The 12,119-nt window shown below is 35.9% G+C and overlaps 1 protein-coding gene and 1 long non-coding RNA gene across 2 annotated transcripts in view; both read right to left on the reverse strand.

Annotated features, from left to right (window-relative positions):
• LOC149532415 (arginase 1, mitochondrial-like) overlaps positions 1-12,119 on the reverse strand; it is a 54,475-nt gene that overhangs the window by 14,642 nt on the left and 27,714 nt on the right. The window lies entirely within an intron of this gene.
• LOC149532416 (uncharacterized) lies at positions 56-9,765 on the reverse strand. The gene is made up of 2 exons (XR_016358060.1): positions 610-9,765; positions 56-512 (listed from the first exon to the last, which is right to left on the reverse strand). It is a non-coding gene; the product is annotated as an uncharacterized LOC149532416 (long non-coding RNA).

Genomic DNA, 12,119 nt, shown 5'->3' on the forward strand with positions numbered 1-12,119 from the left:
GTTTTCCCATTAATAGCCTCTACCCAGAATCCCTTAGGAACACTTGTGTTTAATCATGGACCTAACAATTTCAATTATAGTGTGGTCTTGACACTCAACAATGACACTCTGCTAAGGAGTGTAAGATGTGGTTAGTTGGGTTTGATGTCGTCTGTATCATAGAAGTTGGAGAAAGCATTAGAATAAAACTACCCTTCCCCATTATCAATCTTAAGAGTGACTGTAAGACAGCCTGAGTCTTTTTCTACTAAGGCCTTAAACTTTTGAGGTACAATAAACACAATTGATTTCTATCTAAGAGAGTACACCCACATTTTACAACGGCACCAATAACAAAAGTATTCATTAGACCATATACATCAACTTTAACCAACTACAATATCTTTGAGGCTCACCAAGAGTCACCATCCTTGAATGGTCCTGTGCTGCTTCCCAGCCTGCAAAGCTCCACAAACTTCATGACACTGAATCTTAATCTCAAGTAAGCCCAGAACAAGGTCATTTCGAACAAGCTGCACAAGATAGTGAATGTTCAGGTGGTTATACTCTTAAAGTTAAAGACTACTAATGGAAGATGATTAGATGCAAAGGCATGCTCAAGAGAATCACCCGAACCCACAAGTCTCTACAGACCATGATCCTTGATGCCAACAACCTCAGTAGTGTGAGTCGCATGATTAACAATCAAACACTTGTTTCTTTCAATAAAAACACTTGATATCAATCGTACCAGGTAAACAGAATACAAGGATTAATATTCCTGAATTTTCAAGCTCCCGAATTCTCCCACGATCTGAAGCTGTACGTTTCCAAACACAATATGCAAGAAGTCTGCTACACAAATCTGCCCTAGTTGACGTCGACTCCAGCTGGAACTGTAAGGCCCCTATGAGGATATATTAAATCCCACAACCTTCCACGTTCTGCTCTCGGAATGACTGTTCTGATCAATAGCAGCTGTATGAACCCTTACCACTGCAAAAATATGCAAGGAAATCCTTCCGTATAAGATGACATCAGCTGTCTAAGCTTGTAGGGCTGGTCTGGAGACTACTTCCCTCTGTAAACAACTTGATTTGTATAAAAAAAAAGAAGAATGTATGATCTCTTCCTCCTCAATATGAATTATCAAAGCTGTCTTCAACACAATCTGCTCTCCAAAACTGAAATACCAATGAATTCCCAATTCGTAGTCAAGTTAAAGGAACATCCAACTTCTTTTCTTCAAGAGGTTTCAGTCTTGAAGAACAATATGGCTGCAAGTCTGAAAAGACAGAGCTCTTTCTTGAATGTGTGCAAAACAATAACTTGGATGATGAAAAATGAGCTCTCAAAATACTCGTATTCACTTTTATTTTCAGCCATAACCCTAATTTCGAGTTAGGGTTTCATTTGCCTCTTTTAAATAATTAAATTTATTTATTTTACTATGCCCCCTTATAAAAATTGAACCACAAGGGGTAATTTTCCATTACTTTATTTGCCCCCCCCTCATTAAAATAAAAAATTTCGCTTTATTACCTAGGAAAAGGGGTCCAATGATTTATTATAACTTATTCAGTCATAAAGTGATTATGATATCACTTTATTACCTTTTTATTAAGTTCAACTTAGAAAATTTATTAGTAAGTTCAAATTGGAGCTCAGAATCGAGATCTGTCTGAAATGTTTTGATCGCTTCTGATATCTGCCCTAAAATTTAGGAACCTCGCTCAGAGTGCTAGAAACTATCCAAGACGTCTCTACTCATCTCCTCGGTCCCTCAGGTCGTCAACATGTTAACTGCCAATTCTGCTTAAATCTAGGGATACTCTAAAAAAGGAGACTAGACCTGTCAAGCCCAAACTGAGACCCTGTGAATCAACTCTGTTGTGTGTATCTCTGAGGATGCTGTAACTGAAATGGGAGTTCCTCCAAAAAATAGTTAAGGCGCTCAAAGTCACCAATACGATCCCAAAGAACACGGATGCCTCCTAGACTACTCTTTTCAATCCCTAAAAAGTAGGGATCCCCCTAAATTTTAGCAGATTGTCCTCAACTACCCAAAACGGCTTGAAAAGCTCTTGCATAGCTCTCCAAACCCCTATACCAGTTCCCTCTACACTCTACCGACCTACAGGAACCAAATTATAGGCTGACCATGATCATCTGCATGCGTCCTAAAAAGGCGACATTACATTGGATTTTCTAGTTTTTTTCTTTAAAAAGGTTATTTTGGGGTTTTCTAATTTTTTCTTTAAAAAAATTATTGACGGGTTTTATAATATTTTCCCTAAAAAAATATGGTTGGATTTTATAACTTTTTTCTAAAACATTACTGTTTGGGTTCTTTTCAATTTTCTCAAGAATTGTCAGAGTTTTCTGGCTTTTTCAAAACAATTCATGGCTGGTGTTGCTGGTCTCAAGTTTCTGTATTTTTTCTATGGAAAAATTATTGGAGGGTTTGACAATTTTTTCCTCAAAATCATGGCTTGAGTTTAAGTTTATCTCGGTATCTCTAGATACAAGGAGGGATAGCTTTGTTTCCAAACATTAGGTTCGAAGGATTGTGATTATCTTGGTCTTATCTAGAAGTTTTGTGTAAGTAGGGAGGGTCTTAGCAGCAGGCATATCGCAGAGCATTCTAAAGAGAGGGAGGCAGCCTTCTTTACACTCATGACCAAAAGACTTGTAACTTATGTCTTTTGAGGGTAATTAGAATGATGACCATTATGGGAAGGTATTATAATATTGTAGCGTTTCTATAATGATCATCTTGGTTGATTTTACAAGGGTGCTGATAAAGCTAAGTTACCATGGTTCGTCCCTCTCCCCCCACCAGGACCAGCAGAAGTTCGAACTGGTTCGAAGTTCTGATCCGGTTCAAACTCTGGTTTGGGTATGGTGCTGGTTTTTGACTGCGGGTTCAAGTGGGTTCGAAACAAGTTTGAACCCACCTGTTTGCTGGGCCCCGTGGACAGCGAAAATCAGATTTTTTGCAAAATTTATTAATATTTTGGCATCCACAACTATTGTTGCTGCTGCTACTGATCCCATTGGCCTTAGCTCAACTAATGCCAGAGAAGAAGAAGAAGATGAAGAAGATGAATATGAAGAAGAATATGAATATTGAAGAACTTAGAATATTAATAGATTTTTATCCCATTAGTTGAACAATGAAAGTGAAACAATCATACTTGAACTTGATGCTATGATTTATTTTTATTGTTTTGAATCTTTGATGTTGAACTATATGATGGTATGATTGCTGTGATTACAAGTTTATGGTGTTTTTGTTGTTTAAATGTGTTTATGCTACTATGCTACATTCTAATTCTAACTCCTTCTATATAATAAGCATGTTGACCTTCATTGTCATTTCACTTTATATATATATATTGTACTAACAAACTCAAACCCCTTTGCAAAATTTTCACGAACTTGTGAATCGGTTCTCAAACTTTGAACTTGGAACCGAATCCAGTAACTTAGTGATAAAGGATAAGAATTAGAGTTTTTTATAACGCCTCATGCCTATGTCTTTTGGTAGGAGAGATCAATTTCTGGTTAGGAGAATTTGGAGACAGCGGGAGATAGCAACTAGAAGAACCCTGTGCATCAGGACATTTCCAAGGACATCTCTAATACCCGAGACACATCTTTGATAGGTCTAAGGAGATAGATCTCATTGTAAGGATGGATTTAACTTGTACTATATACAAGGGATCTTGGTTCCATGGCCTAGTAACATGCCTATTAAGAACTATATGTTTCAAGCTTTCATAAGAGAGACTTTTTCAATGGTGTGCCTCTGATATCAATGTTTTGGGGCTTAACGTTTATGATGTTTGATGTCAAACTAGATATGTATCTGCAACAATATATTGATTTGATTGCTACAAACTTTGAAATGTTATACAAACTTCAAAGTACCACTTACATGGTTATTCTCTATTACTTAAAGATATCTGTTAGTGAATAAAAACAATGCATTCTTTAACAAATTGATAAATGCAAAACTTAAAGGAATCTTTGTATCAACCAGAAACAAACAAAAAAGAAGTTGACTACAGTCATTCAAATCATACAAACTTTCTGCAACAAGCTAAAAGCCTGTAAAGAATTGCTAATGTGCTCTTGTTTCAACCCAAATAGATTCACAGTACCAAAAATGATATGAACTATTAAATATGCATTATACAGCATTAAATATGATGGTGAATGACATTTACAATAAATAAGATGTAGAATATAAATATTAAATGTAAATCTTCATTAATTAGTTATTTTACCTATTTATTGGATGACTTGTAATTATGTATGTGTACCAGACTCCTGTTGAGGAGAGATCCAAACCATTTGGCAAAAACATCCCTCTTTCCCTGCATATTCTTCCTACCATTGCATTTGAAAGTTTCTATTCTGATGTTTGATATCAGACTGGATATGCATCTGCAAAATTGTTTCCATTCAATTGCTATCCAGTTTTGTCATGCTTTTACGAATCTTAATTCCGCAACAATTTCTGAAGATAAATAATACCGTTAAACCATACGCTGGTTAAGCAATTGTACCAAAATCTTAAATGCAGTGGAAGGAGAACTGTAACACTGACAATATAACAAGAGAAGTTACCCTAGGAAACCCTTTTGTAAAAGAAAACAGCTAAAAAAGGCACACACTGACCATATTAGCTCAACCATTCACAATACAAGGAAGATATTTTGTACTTGTTCTTAACCCTAATGCATACGCAAGAATTTATACACCAGTATGTTAACTGCTAGGCAGTATTACAATACAAAAGGCATAAAACAGCCACCTCACCTACACAGCTGACCAATGCCTGGGGTCCCACTAATTGTAGTGGTCTGTACAGTAAATAATAAGTGGTGTAAAACATTAAAGTAGTACAACAAATCAAACAACTCTCTTTTCCTTCAAAATAGCTGTTTTAAAATTCAAACTGTCCTATCTAACAAATTGAAGAAAGCAAAAATTAAGGAAATCTTTGTTTTTCCTAAAGGCAAAAATATAACAAGTCATAGAAATCATACAAACATTCTGCAACAAGCTACCAGCCTGTCAAGAATGCTTCAATTGCCACTTGTTCTGACCCAAATAGGTTTCAGTCCAAAGACAACATGCAATAAAGTATTCAATTTAAAGATATAAAGTTAGATGAGATAATGAATGGCACTTATCAGTCTAACATTATACTTGTCAAGTGGATGACTCCTGATAATATATATGTGCCAGACTGATCTGGAAGGGAGTTTCAAGCACTAGAAACCTGATCTTCTTGGCTCCCTGGCTATGCTTGAGAGATAGTGCTTTAGACATCACTTCCAGGATACCATGACCAAGATGTCCCTCTTGGACTCTTTGGTCAGACTAGCTGCCCTCTGAGGCTCTATTGTGTGGAGGCCCTCTCTTGGCTTCCAATTGGGCTTAAGTTGAGAGAGTCCATACCCTTCTTCATCAGCACACTATCAAATGTCATCGGTCCAACCCCCAACAATATCATCTTGGCAAAATTTGGGGCTCATCCTTTCAGACTTGGGACCATCTTCGATTTGGTTTGGTTTCTTGACTGGCTTTGTAGCTTCGTAAACTCTACGGAGGGTCATAACAGATATTCTTACATGACCTATTACTCTTGCAAGCAGGCTCTGATCCTACTGGCAAGACTTGTTGGTTCGCCCAAGTTTTTGCTCTTCTCAAATCGATTGGGGTTGCAATAGATTGCCTTCCCCCCTTCCAGTTCTCCTTAAAAGCCCCAGCTCACCTCCTTCCTTCTCAGCAGAAGTTGAATAAGCATGTCAAGCTCGACGTCTACATGTAGCAATCTTCCGAGGGAGATCTGCCCGAGGATGGCCTTCTAAGTTAAGCAATACATGTTTATCCACGACTATCATGCACCCTTGGTAACTCGCTCATCGCTAAACTCTGTGTGCTTTGCATCTATTTGGGATCTTTCGGAGTGGGTTCTCATCAGTTCATATACAAACTAACCACCAAATTGACAGAGGATAGGATTTGCTACCTTTGTCCCCTTGGGGAGGCAGACATTGAGACCCTCTTTGTTTTTCATTGCCCTCTTTACTATGAGATCATGAGGGTCTACAACTTGTTCAGAGAGTGCACATCCATTTCTTCATTTCTTAGGTATATTGATCAACGACGTCTTGCACTTTATATCAAAGAGGCCATGCGGCTTCGTGATTACACTTTGCAGCTTCAATTTCCACTGAGACCAACTTCAAACCAGCTCATCACCTTTTTCTTCACCCTTGTATCCCTTGCCTGCAGGACAAAGTGGTCGCTCGACCCTTCTTCGGGACATACCAGGTCTATGAGGCCTCGCAAAGGTCTTACTCGGCAGCATCACCATCACCGTCACCATATCCCCAGTGTATCTAGTCTTTCTTTGTTCTATCCTTCTATTTCCTTTGCTTTCCTGCTTGTTCTTTTCACGGACTCCATTTGGTGCTCTCGCTGCTGGTTGTTGCCTTGTTGTATGTTTTCCAGTCTCTTAGACCCTTGTGTTCCCTTGTTGGACATTAATAAATTTATCTCATCTTAAAATTTGTATCTTACATATGATAGATTTGGGTTTTGTCTATGTTACCTCAATTTGGATATACTATGAGCTAAATCTATAACTTGGATAGGTGGTCTCATACCACCCAAGCAATCTATTAAATGTATAATTATTTATCTTCAGATCAGAAGGTGCTCTGAGATGTTTCCCACACTCAAATTAGTCCCTTAAAACATTGTTTTTATAACTTTTACTTGTTACGAGTTTTTCACTATTTGACAGCATGTCAACCCAATTGCACACATTTCCACTCTTCTCTCAGGCCTGCCATGGATTTGACTTGGAGCATTTGGAATTCACAAAGTGGAACATGTGCGATGTCTTGCACAATTCATTTTGAATTTTCTGAAACCTGAAAGAAACAGGCCAGAATGCTTTTAGTTTTAGACTTGTGCATCTCGCCTTTTATTCTCATGCATATTACTTTTTATTGTCACGCAACTGACTTTACTCTAATATATCCTGGACACTTATGCCCAAAAGATTATGATTCTCATTGCACAAGGCATTCTAATGTACTCAGCAGATACCTCAGTTGCCAGGGACCTTCTAAATGTTTTGAAAACCCAAAAAAAAAATTGGAAACAATAGAATCAACTTTTCTTTCATACCTTATACAATTATTCTTGCCAATCTTTAGCTACTCTAAGTTGTACACCTTCCCCTTTTGCTCTGCTTCACTGTAAAATTGATTGTCTTATATGTTTCCTTGCCCATAGAGTATAAGAACATATCTACATCAATTCACTATAGGCAGATGCTGTCAATAGAAAATCTTCCAATAGAACTTTACTCTTAACAGTAGGCTCTTTATAAGACTTGCATCCCCTGGTTATCTCATATTTATCATTTATCCATAAACCATTACTGTTCCTTATGTTCAACAGTCTACATAATAAATATTTGCAAAAACTTCCATTGTAGCCTTAGTATCTTAAATCTGAGAGGAATTGCAACAACATAATCTTTCATCCACTGTGTAAAATGCAACAGATTGCACGAAACCAGGGCAGAGAACTTAATGTCTGTGCTTTCCAACTTGCTTCTTAAAATATTCCTTGATCATCTCATGCCAATGATGACCATGATATATGATTATTTAGAAAATGTATGTGACACGAAAAACTGATTGTTGAAATTGAGATCATTATTTTAATATTTAAACATCGAATATTTTGTAATATGTATTATCAATGTTTTGAATGATAACCGAATTTATGGTGATTTTATTGATTATAGGATGCCGTGTAGAATTCTAAACTTAATCCCTGCTGAAGTTACTGGGTCCTAGATGATGATTGATGGGCTCATGTGGATTATCTTTTGAGTTCCACTGAGCTTGTCATGACTGTGGTCAAGTTTGCCAATACAAATCAGTCGTGTCTGGGCAAAATATATGATGGCATAGACTACATGAAAACAAAGGGTCATAACAGAAACTAAGTAAACCCCATAAAAATATCTTTCAAACGAGTTCAAGGACTCATTTTTAATCGACAAACAAAACGATCAAACTGTTGCATCTAGTGTTTTCTTAACCACATCAGACATTACAAATACACCACATCAATACTTAACTTACCCAGGATGGTGGCACATACAGGGATGCTATAGTTAGTGACAGATACAAGGCCGCAAGCAGTAGACTCTTTCCAAATCCAAATTTAGCGAACATTTTTTATTATTGAAAGGGTGAACATTTTTGTGAATGAGGTTGGTAGTTTTATAACTTCAAGCAGTCATAATCTTAGCAATTAATGTTTTTTGAGAAAGATAGAGTAGAGCATACATGGCTATACACCATTGCCAAGTTATGCAATTTTTGATGTTATACACTCATACACAAAGCCCCTAGCAAAAGTTGCAGACTAATCACTTGTGTTTAAAATTAAAACCAACCATGTGATGACATTAATGCCCTTGATGGAAGAGCAAGATGAAATTTATTGATTGTAAATTGTTTTATGATTAGATAATTTATATATTAAACGGTTGATTATCTATACCATTTTCACTTGCATGTACAATTCTTTTCTTTTCTTTTTGCATATTATGGGTATTTTTTTTAATAATATTTATAGCACAGCGGTACCCAATCATTCAAAAACGAAGGCAAAAAAATTATAATTTTGGCAAACCAATAGCCGAAATAGAAATTCAAGGAATGCACAATGAAAATGGTAAACACAATATTCTAGTCATGTTGCTCATACTTCCAAAAGAAAATTTACTTTGGATTTGTGCCAAAGACATTATATGACCAGTACTATTTATTACCCAAAAATATGGAAATGCAAAAGTTGATAAGGCATTTGTAGCAGAGAGTTTAGCTCTTCATTGTTTAGTAGTGATGGTGACCTTAAGCTAGAAGATAACGCAATTAGGGATGTTTGCCATGTACATGAAAAGAAAACTAAACTTGTAAATTCACTACATTCAATGAAAATTGTGATTTCCCACTTCTAGTCAATCCATTCAACACTGTAGAAGATGATAAGACTGTAAAATCCACTTTGGAGAATCTTTCACTTATATTATATGAATAACTTTCAAACGATTAGCTTGTTGTAGTGGAATCTAGTTCAATTTTGACTTGCATTGGGAACTAATTGAACAATAATTTATAGTCAAAAATGTCATAACACCATCCAAAGTGAAAATGACAGACTAATTTTGCTCTCATAACTACAATCAAAGATACTCCTTATTGAAATTCCTATTTCAAAGTAAAAAGAAAAGTACATGGGCAAAAAACATGCTGAAAGAATCATTTATAGACAAAAAATAACAATTAGAAACTAGTACTCTGTCCTAATGCAAAAATGTGGACAGAAGCATGTAAAGAAAGACTGATTTGACCTCAAATTGATGTTTAAAGATAAAAATATGACTTATGGCAAATGGATATTCCCAAAAGGAGAACATTGACTTTAGGAGATATAAGCTCCAATGACCAAGATTGAATCTGTGTACATTTGATTCTCCTGCAGCTCAATGTGGATGGGAAGGGCATGTCGAAAAAAGAAATTAAATAGTTAACTTCAAGAGATAATACAAATGGACCAACTACAAGGGTTTATTCAACATTGTGGTTGTCATCTATGCAACATTTGATAATCAAGTCTATACCACTGTAAATGTTGACTTTAATGCAATCTTGATTGATTCTATAAAAATAATTCCACAACCCAAGAAATATTATCTTAACATTTTCTCATCTTGTTTATCATACTGATATTAAAATATTTTAGCCTTTTTTTCTTTACTTATGAATGGACTATGCAGAGAATGTGCTTCGAATGTTAAAAAAGTAAGCATCTGCAAGCAGCAAGCAAGTATGATTATAATATCTTTGAAGACATTTGTTTTGATTTAAATCTATAATGGTGTTAAATTTTAGAGATGAAGAAATTAAACTGCTGGTTTAAATACATTATTTTATTTTACCAAAGTTCTGTGTTAAGTTGGCTGCCTTATTATACTTGACACACAAATAAGTTAAATAATATCAAGCTATGTAATGCCCCGTCCGTCAAATATATGAGATCACAACTTTGAGATTGCAGTCCTTAAACTCATAACCTAGGCATCTGAAAAGAAGATGAAAGCAATTATATAGAGGAGACAAATAAACAATATCAAAGATTATTACTCTTATCAGTTTTGAATGAAAACCCAAACCTTGATCAAGGAGGATGAAAACTCTCCAAGCTGGAATAAGAGATTTACTCTTGGCAAGTTAAGGATCAAAACTCTCGATATTGGTAATGCTGAGTTAGAGACAAAAACCCCAATGCAGCAAGCATTTCCAAAGAATTCAAGATATGATTGGATTTCAAAACTATGCCAAAATTTATTGACCTGTTATTATTATAAATTCATAATATTTGACAAAGTCACTATCAATTGGAGTAAGGATTATTGTTTTAAGCTTAGTTATTAATTTTTTCTGCTAATCCTCGGAGGTAGAAGTGTATGCCTAGGTAAGCAAAGGCTGGAGCCAAGTGCCCTACGGATGCAACCAGCGAGCGCATCAGGGTGCCCAAGATGTGCTTTCAGGTGGCATCCAAGAGCATCCAAGAGCCCATTGTCTTTTCAAACACAAAAAGCACTTTGTAACATGTGCTAATTACATTTTTTTTTTTTAATTTTGCTCCTAAACCCTAACACGGCCCTAAAAGGGGTCATTCAATCATTTTCCATGTCGTTTCCTTTGCAGCTAGGCCTCTTCTCATTTGGTCTCCATTTCCTAGGGTGAGAGATAGCTTCCACAAAGGAGTTTTAAGCATCTGAGGTAAGCATTTGATCCATTATTGAGTCCTTTAATGAATATTTTTGGGATTACGATGAATATTTTCAAGTTTGGGAAGAACTTTTTCAAGTTTCTTTCAATTTTTTCGAAAAAGAAATAAAGAAATGAGATTAGCTATCTATTTTGGTATTTTGTTTCATTTTTTTGCACTTTTATTCTTGATGTTCATAGTTTATTTCTAATTTAAGTTTATTTAGTTTCTTATTGTAGCAAGAGATTAGATTGTATTGTGCAAGAATGGCTGACACAAATAGTGAAAGTTTAGTGGGAGGGCAACGAGCCAATAGTTTCAAAATTGATGTAGGATCTCCTTTATGGAGACATACAAAAAGAATATCACAAGTTTGAGAAGGTGGCTCATATCTTTCGGAGTGTAATTATTGTCAAAGTAACAAAGGCAAACCATTCAATAGCTCATATTTCCAATTCAATCTTCATTTTATGAGCCCTTTTGGCCAAGGAATTCCAATGTGCAAAGGCAATGATGGGAAGGGGATCTCTAATGCACAAATAGCCTCATATGTAAAAGAACAAGAAATTGCTAATAAATTGATTAAAAGATTTTTAAAAACTTTTTATCAACCACCATTCGAAAGTTAAAAATGCAACTACCCACCAAACCAATTGTATCCTCCAAACATCCATTCTTGCAAGTACCTATAACAAGAGAGGAAGATGAAGAAGTAAAAACCACCAACAAAATAGGTCCATTGGACACCGCATTTAAAATGGAGGCAAGAGCTCTTTCCAATCAAGCCATTGCACATTGCCTCTATGCCAATGAACTTCCTTTCAACTTGGCGAGATCACCATATTGGAAGGAAATGCTGACAACCATCAATAAAGCACCTATTGATTACACAAGTCTTGGGTATTAAAAGGTGTCTACCCCTCTCTTGCAAGAAGAGAATACTTTTGTAAAGAGAGTTATTCAACCAATTAGAAATTATTGGAAAACTTCAGGTGTTCCTATTGTTTCTGATGGATGGAAAGATACAAAAAAACCGGCAATTGATTAATGTGATTGCAGTGTCTCCCAAAGTGGCAATGATTTTTAAAGGCAGTTGATTGTGAAAGGGAAGTGAAAGATTCATAGTTCATTCCCAAAATTCTCATTGAGAACATAGAGATAGTGGGTATTGGCATTGTAGGGGTGCAAGTGCTTTGGTTGAGGGTCAATATGATCAAATTTTTGGACACCATGCACCGTACACTCCCTCAACT

Source organism: Cupressus sempervirens, chromosome 10 (assembly GCF_028749045.1).
Source record: "Cupressus sempervirens isolate cs-2001-9-10 chromosome 10, ASM2874904v1, whole genome shotgun sequence".
Taxonomy (NCBI): domain Eukaryota; kingdom Viridiplantae; phylum Streptophyta; class Pinopsida; order Cupressales; family Cupressaceae; genus Cupressus; species Cupressus sempervirens.